The sequence below is a fragment of the Benincasa hispida genome, chromosome 5, assembly GCF_009727055.1.
Source record: "Benincasa hispida cultivar B227 chromosome 5, ASM972705v1, whole genome shotgun sequence".
Lineage (NCBI taxonomy): Eukaryota > Viridiplantae > Streptophyta > Magnoliopsida > Cucurbitales > Cucurbitaceae > Benincasa > Benincasa hispida.
In genome coordinates, this window is record NC_052353.1 from 19,652,620 (window position 1) to 19,661,506 (window position 8,887).

Consider the following 8,887-nt stretch of genomic DNA (forward strand, 5'->3'; position numbering starts at 1 on the left):
AAAGTTCCAAGATAGATAGTTGTATATCTTTTATCTTGTTATTTTTTTTTTGAGAGAGTTCTAATTTCATACTTGTAGTTGCATAGGCAAGTCAAATTTAACCTTGATTTTTCAAACAACTTCCTTAATTAAGTTTTAATGATGGATTTAAATATTATTTTGATCTTTATACTTTCAATTTTAGTTTATTTTGGTCATTGTGTTTTGTTCATTTTGGCTTTTATAGTTTCAACTTTAGTTCATTTTGATCCTTATACTTTCAAAATAATGTTTAGTTTGGTTTCTATACATCTAAAAAAATGACCTTTTTGATCCATTAAAAAAAAATGAAAATGAATAGATCAATATGGTCACTTTTTAGAAGTGCAAGAACAAAATAAAATATACATTTTGAGAATATAAAGATTAAAATGAACCAAACTTGAAAGTACAAGAACTAAAATAGACATTTTGATAGTATCGGAACAAAAAATAACTAAAGTTGAAAGTACGCTAACCAAAATAGTATTCTAGTTAGTATGCTTTTATCTTCATCTAAGTTGCACTTCAAAGTTCATTTATTGATTAAAGAGAAAATTGCAAAAACCACTCTTAAAGTATGGTGGTAGTTGCAAATTGCAATTATACCTTCAAACTTATAATTGTAAAAATTGAGCCCTTAAACTTGTAACGCCCCAGGCCCATGATTCACAATTCGGTTTCGGTACCTGATGGCTCTAACATTCCACTGCATCCCCTGCGACATGGCAACATCATCCTTGTAATTAAAAGTTAAAGGGTATAATTGCAACTACCACCATACTTTAGGGATGGTTTTTACAATTTTCTCTTGATTAAATTACTATTTCTTAAATATTATATAATAATAGATGGATATTCAAACTTTAAACTTCTTATAGAACCTTAGAATTGATCAAACATAGTCAAAATGAATATAACTTAATTAACATATAGTCTGTACTGGCGACCTTGAGGTTAGGAGTTCAATCTTCCAATCCCCAAATTGTCCATAGAAAAAGAAAAAGAAATAGAAAACAAAACCTGAAATAATAGCGATGCATTTATGTTAATGTGCTAATTTGTCACCATTATTTTAAAAAAATGACACCTACAACAATTTCAGGGGTGAGGATTGAACTTCCGACCTAGAGAAAAAGGCCATGTTTACTATCACTAAGCTAGACTCACTTTTGCTAAAAATGACACAGTTAGTTATTGGTGTTATGTGCAGTTTATAAAAATTTGATATAATATTACTTTTTTTTTAATCCTATCATGTGGATGTCACATAATAATATAATATATTTATTTTACTATGATTGTATTAAGAGACTATTGGAGTGTTGAGTTGGGTTTTAGAGTCTAAAGTTAATATGTTTGTGGAGTTAATATGTCTTTGAAGTTAGGAAGTATGTGTTTGGGAAACAAAGTTGTTTAGCCCAGAGTTAAGTAATCTGTTTTTGGGTGCAGAGTTGAGTCATTAAATCAAGGTTATATGACACATTTTTAAATCTAAAAAGGTATAACTTTTAGTGGTTATTATTGTTTACTTAACTTTTTGTTTAACCCTTTAGATATCACATATTTTTTCAAATTTTCAACACTTGATTGAGATGTCAACTTAAAACCTTGACATATATTTTACAATTTTTTTACATGTAACCATTGTACTTGAGGTAGACAAAATACTTTTGTTTTATACCAACAACAAAACTACAACATACTTTTACATTAATGAAATGTATGAGGTAATATGTACAAAGTAGGCCAGTGAGGGGTTCAATGCTTTTTATGGCATCTTATGTCAAATTGTAAGCTAGGTTTATGCATGTATGTTGATGTTGAAAATGCAATCAAAATCCCACATTAGCTACATAAGGGAGATGATCATGAGTATATAAGGGGGGACAACTATCACTTATGGTATGAGGTCTTTTGGTGAAACCAAAAGTAAAGTCACGAAGTTTTATGCCCGAAGTAAATAATATCATACCATCATAGAGATATCTTGAGATGAGTTGTCCCTAATTGGTGATATCATAGCAACGTTATGATTGATTTAATCATGTCGGTAAAATCTTTGGGTGCCAAACAAAGAACTGAAGAGTCTTGAAAGATAAAGTCATGGTGGTATCCATGGTTGAGTTTTTGGTAAGCACTGAATTTCTTTTAAAAATGTTATTTGCATTTGAACACTTTTTATAAGAACAATTTAAAATAAAAATATAAATAAGTTTGGTTATATTTTCTCAAAGGTATTTCTATAAGCTCAAAATGTTTCTATTAATATTAAATTAAGATATAAGATGACTATTAAACGTTATGAAAACTTCAATTTTAAATTTAAAAATACAAAACCAGCCAAGATTTTTTTTTTTTTTTTTTTTGTGAGTGTATAATCGATTAAGTTGGTCGTTGGAGACGAACGATAAAGTTTGTGGTTGAAGTTGGTCATCGGTGGTGATTGTCAAAGTTGGCTGCCAGAGGAGGTATTCACATGGAGTTAGACGTCAGAGGTGGTTGCTTGAGATGATTGCCAAAGGTGGTCCTCGTGACATAATCGTTAGAGGTGGTTGTTGGAGTTTGGTTACTGAAAGTGGTCATTGAAGCATGTCATCAGAGTGAGGTGGTAGTAGTTGCCAACAATAGTTTTGTTATTAGAGTTGGGTGTTGGAGTTGGTTGCTGGAGTTGACCATTAAAGATAGTCGTTGGAGCATGCCACTAATGATGATTGTCACCATAGTTGGCTACGAGTGAAGTCATTAGAAACATTGAAGGAAGGGAGAAAGAAAGAGGGAAAGATGAAATTTCTCATAAATGTGCAAACTTTTATTACGAAAATCATTAGAGTGGTGAAGTTGAGTATTTAACACCAACTTGTGAAATGAAACCATCCACAAATAGTTGGACTACATCACAAAAATAGTAAAGGAGGAAAAAAATTAATGTAATGAGGTCTCTAATTGATTCATTATTGCATGTATGCAATTTCAAAACTAAAATTAGTTGACCATTTTAACTTAGTCACGTAGCATCATCAACAAATCACTTCTCAAACATCTGAATCATTCTCGACTTTACTTGAAAAATATTTAAAGAAAAGGATGAATACTTAAAATACTTGGTATGTAATTTCAATACTCGAGTTAAGCTATGCAATCACATACAAATATGAACTAAAAACTTTGCTAGTGGGACCTATATATTCCTTTTTTTCTTCTTCAAATTTGAATTTACCAAATCTTTAATCAAATAAAATCTAAATAAAATCAATTATCTTCTCAATTATCTCAATTTTGACTAAAAAAATCTAAAACGGAAGGGAAATAAAACCTAATAGTTTGATGTAATTAATTTAAATTTATCTGAATCGCGAGATGTTACAAAGGAGTACTTTAAGATATATTTATTGGAAGTTACAAATTCATTAAGTGTGATTCAAATTTTATTTTATGTTTTTGTATAAAGTAAATTCACTGATTTATTTAGGGGCAGTGAATTTTGATCATTGATTGACGTGGGGGGTTATCGAATGCAAGATTCAAGCCCACGAGACAGGCCTACGAGATAGGCCTACGAGCCAAGTCCAAAAAAATCTCAAGAGTCTACGTGTTCCAAGATAAGAAGATGTGGCCTCGTGCCTTGGGTCGGTCCAACCAAGATCACTCAATTTCACCAAAGGGGATGTACCTGAGGCAATCATATTGACCAAAAATCTACAACCTCAATAACTACACCTATGCTGACACCCTAACATTGCATATCATCATAGCGGATGTTAGATCATAGACTCTATAAATAGTCTCATTCTACCACCTCAAGAGGTAAATAATATTTTATGTCTTAATCAAACTTGACTTGGCAACATATTGGTGTGAGTTCTCTTATAATTAGGCCAGCTCAAACTCGTGTACAGTAGGAAGAAGCGACCTAACAAGATCTGCATACCAACACTTGATAATATAATACATTCAATGTCATTCATCGATATATTTATATTTAAGACATATATACTTAGGTTTTATTATATTTTAGTTTCATACTTTCAAATCTTGAAATTTATTTTCGACATTTCACTAGATCTTAAAAATAATCCCTACTTTAGTTTGTTATTGTCTTTTTTTTTTTTCAAAATATTTTTAATTTATATTAATATTTTTAAAAAATATATTCACACACCGTCTTATATTACATAAAAATTATTATTATTAATTAAAAATTTTCAATAAAATTTAATTTTAAAAGATTAAATTTATAATTTATTGAAAATACAATAATTAAAATTGAACCATTGCGAAAATTTTGAACTACAGGGACCATATGGTATTAATTGCACCAACTTGTTCGATAAAATTATTTTTCTCTCCATTTTATTGTCACTATAACAATAAGGAAAAAGTGTTTTTATTAGAAGAACAAGATAAACAAAGAAAACAAAACTAAGTCCAATCTGCCACATCCTTCGGCGGCCAAACACCATCACTACGTTGTATACATGACAATTAAATACAACTAATATACCGACACTTTAGTCGATATATGTATCGTTGATATATTTGTCATCTAGGAGGTATTTGGTGTTCAAAGTTGAGTTGAATTGATAATAATTATCTGAAAAGTTAGATTATCTGTGAAGATAAAATTGTTTGTGGTGCAGAATTGGTTGAATTGAGTTGGAATATTTGTGTTTGGGGTGTTGAGTTGAGTTTGGATATTGGGTGTAGTTTTTCTAAATGAAATTGATTTTGTCTTGATTTTTTTTAAAATTTTCAATTTCACACGTATTTTCTTAAAATTTTTAACACTAGAAAATGTTTTATTCTTTTTTCCAATTCTTAAAACATAACAAATTCCTATAAAATAAATATATCCTAAATAAAAATTTTGAATTCAATTTTCGAATACTCAATTACATAACATATATTTTTTTTCCATTCATAAACACCAAACATATTACAAAGAAATGAAAATATTGAACAACTTTTTGTTTTTCCTTCTTGAAAAATGTAACATGTTTTCACCGCACAACTTGAACACTCCATTGCAATACAAATTTTTCTATATTCTCAAAAAGTATTATTCCAATAAAATGAACATTTTCTCTAAGTCCTAACCTTTAATTTTTAACCCTTAATTAATTTTAACTCAACCAAAAATATTAATTAAAAGAAAAAACAATAACAAATTCTTATCTTGTTTCTTGCCCATTTGTGAAATATGAATCTTAATTTTGGTGGTCAATGATTCTATTTCTCTTTTGTGCAAACGTTTGATTGTTTACATTTTACACTAATATAACGAAATGATTTTTTTTGTGCAAACTCGTTTTTTGCAAATATTTTTTATGGTTAGTTTTTATTGTTAAGTCTAATTTGCCACTTACAAATGAAATAATAATATCCACAAAAATGTTTATGTATATGTAAGAAAATGCATATCAATGAATAACACTCGATACATCACAAATTGTTCCTCAATAATTAAACAAAATTTGGACTAACTCTGGACTTAAAACTAATGAACTTCAAACTAATTATTGACAAAATTGTGCAGTTAGTTTGGGTCCTACAAGTATGATAACAAACTATTGTTAGATTAGAATAAAACTAAATGCAAATAAATTAAAATCAAATGGTTGAATGGGAAATTTTGGACCAATCACAAATTTCTTCGTCATTTCTCAATTAATGATGACATTCCAAATAATTAAATTTGGGACCAATTAGAAGTTGATATATGTCCCAAATTGAAGTTGAAGACATAGATTGGCGAATTCTGATGATGCCACATGTTTCTTCATGACCATTGGATTGAATAAAATTAATTTGGTCTAATTTGATATTATTATTTGGGTTAAAGTCCCAATTAAGTCCAAAAATAGTCTTAATTTGACTCAAATATCAAGTAAGATCTAAATCCAATTAGTTGGGTCCAAGGGCTAGGTCCATGGACCAACCAAACCCAAACCCACAAAGTCCACTTGAGGACTCTAAAGATAGAAGAGTTCTCTCTATTGTGGGGGTCAGAAATTTTAGGCTTCAAAAGAGCCCAGAGAGAATTCTCTACAATCAGAAAACTCCTTCAGCTGACCACACTTGAAGATTGAAGTTCTTTGGAGATACAAACATTCTTCCAAGACTCCAACGTCAAGAATATCCATACGCGCTGCTTCCATACATCAATCGTACATATTCAACCTAGAGAGAATAAGAAGATTAAGTACCAGTGATCAAACCACATCCGCATCAAATCTATATGAACAAAAGTTCAACTCTACAAAATATATTCAACCTTGTGCGAACACCGATCGTCCAAGAAGATCATCAAGCTCAAAGGTCGATCATCCAAGAAGATTATCAAGCCCAAAGGCCAATCATCCAAGAAGATCAACAAGTCCAAAGGTTGATCATCCAAGAAATCATCAAGCCCAAAGGCTGATCATCCAAGAAGATCAACAACCCCAAAGGCTGATCATTTAAGAAGATCAACAAGCCCAAAGGCCGATCATCTAAGAAGATCAACCAGCTTAAAGATTAAGTTTATTTTGAAAGCACCAAAGGATTATGTATTAAAGATCGTACTCGCTATACTGAAATTAATACAAATACAAAAGTTCAAATTCCACGAAACAAGTTTCTTCGAAAACCTCGTGCAAACAAAAACATAGTACAATATACCTTCAAAGGTTCAGAATGAATTAGATCGAAAACCAGGACTAAATAGGGTTGTCATTAAGAGTCTCGTTAGAGGTGGTCTTTATCGGAGTTGGTTGTCTGAGGTGAATGTTAGTGATGGTTGACAGAAGTGGTGTTCATTAGAGTTGATCATTGAAGATGGTCTTTGTCGGAGTTTTCGTATAATGTGGTTGTCGAAGTCTGAAGTTGGTCACTGGAGGTGGTTTCTGGAGCTTGGAGTTCGTTGATTGAAGGTGGTTATAGGACTACGTCGACGAAGTTGCTTATGTAGGAGTTGGTCACCGAAGTTGTCATCTAAGGTAGTTGCCAAAGTTCAGAGTTGGTCATCGAGTTTACCCGCAAAGGTGGTCATTGGAGTGTGGTAGCAATAGTCACCAACAGTGGCAGATGAGTGAAGTCATTGAAAACATTGGATGGAGGGAGAGAATTGGTGTGAGTTGAAGGGAGAAGGGAATGTTGGGGTGAGTTGGTAAAAAACCAACTCAATTCCACCAATATTTAAAGTTGGTAGGACAAACATTGAGTTGGTAATTCTTACCAACTTAACTCAAACTCATGTTGCTGTGCCAAACATCCCTCTATACATCATTATCGATGATAATACTTTGTATGAAGTATCTCAATAACATAATACATTTGTGATACACTTAAACTCATCTTTATAATTGATACACATGTATAATTGATATACTAATACCAATGATATACCTATATTATTGAGTATATTATTTTAATGTATCTAATATCAATGATATACCTAATATTAGATATATTAAAATAATATGTACCCAGTACTAGGTATATCATCGATCTACAACATATACGCTTCATATTTTACACATCAGGTATACAATAATTGATATATTAAATTAGACATAAATTAGTTAACTGATATATGAAATATAAAATATATCAATATATATAATGGACATACCATCAAAATCAGATGGAAAAAGAAAAAAAAATCAAAATGACATAATAAAATTGATATCAAACTATAAATTAGAAAAACTATATATCAAACAACAAAAAAAACTCGTTACCAAGACAAATCACAAAGAAAAACAATATAGCCAAAAAAAGATACTAGAAAATAGAAAGAAATCTAACATAAAAAATAAAATAGAGAAAACAGTGATAAAAAAGAACGACGATCAAGAGAGAAAAGAGATGATACCCAACACTGCAATATGTGCACTTTGTCAAATAACCAATTGAAGACACCATCTGTTTCATAGAATTTTTTCTCGATATTTAATGTTTGAAAATAATACATTATTGATGCCGAAAAATTGGTGTAACACAAGTACACATCAAATAATAGTATAGTTAAAACAGTGTTGGTCGAGTATCGTCTTTAGAGAATTGGATCGATAATCTTTTAGTTATTTAAAGATCATTCAAATTTTATTTAGGATCCGACTTGTGATGCAAATTAATTAACCTAAACTAAGAAAACAATAAAAGTGATTAAATATGGAGAATATTATTAATAATGAGACGTTCTAGGAAATAAACTTCAACCATGGAATTACTAAACTCAATTGTTTTAACTCTTGAACAACTAACACAACATTTAAATTTTGAAGTCTTTTATCCAATTGTTTCTTTAGAAAACATCACTTAATTACAAATTAATATAAGAGTCGCTTGAAACTAGATAATTAAGCAAATATTAAGACTCTTCATCAACGATCTTACCGTTATCTGACTACTCTAGTGTGTCAAACGATAGTCTAGCATGCATGATCTAATATTGGACCCTCTTGTTAAAGTAAGATTCTAAATCATGAAATTATTCAAATATTGATCAAATATTCAAAAACATTAAGACAATCATGCTAGAAAGTATTAATAGTAAATTAAGTTCAAGATCCACAAAGATGTCTAGCAATACTCCATGAATCCATCTAACCCTAGAACAGTAAGAATTTAGCCTAACATGGCATCAATAGACAGAACCATCATTGAAACACATGAATACATAAAATATTAATCGAAGATACAAAAGGGAAAGAAGACCTATTTCGACGTTTTGGTTCCGTTTCCATGGTGGAATCGATCCTTCAATGTTCTTAAATCAACTCCAACATCAAGGACCTCGGTACTCTGCTCATAACACTATCTCTAAGCCCCAAAAACTCAAAAAATCGATGATCATGACAGGCCAAAAATCCTAGCTTAAGTAGAT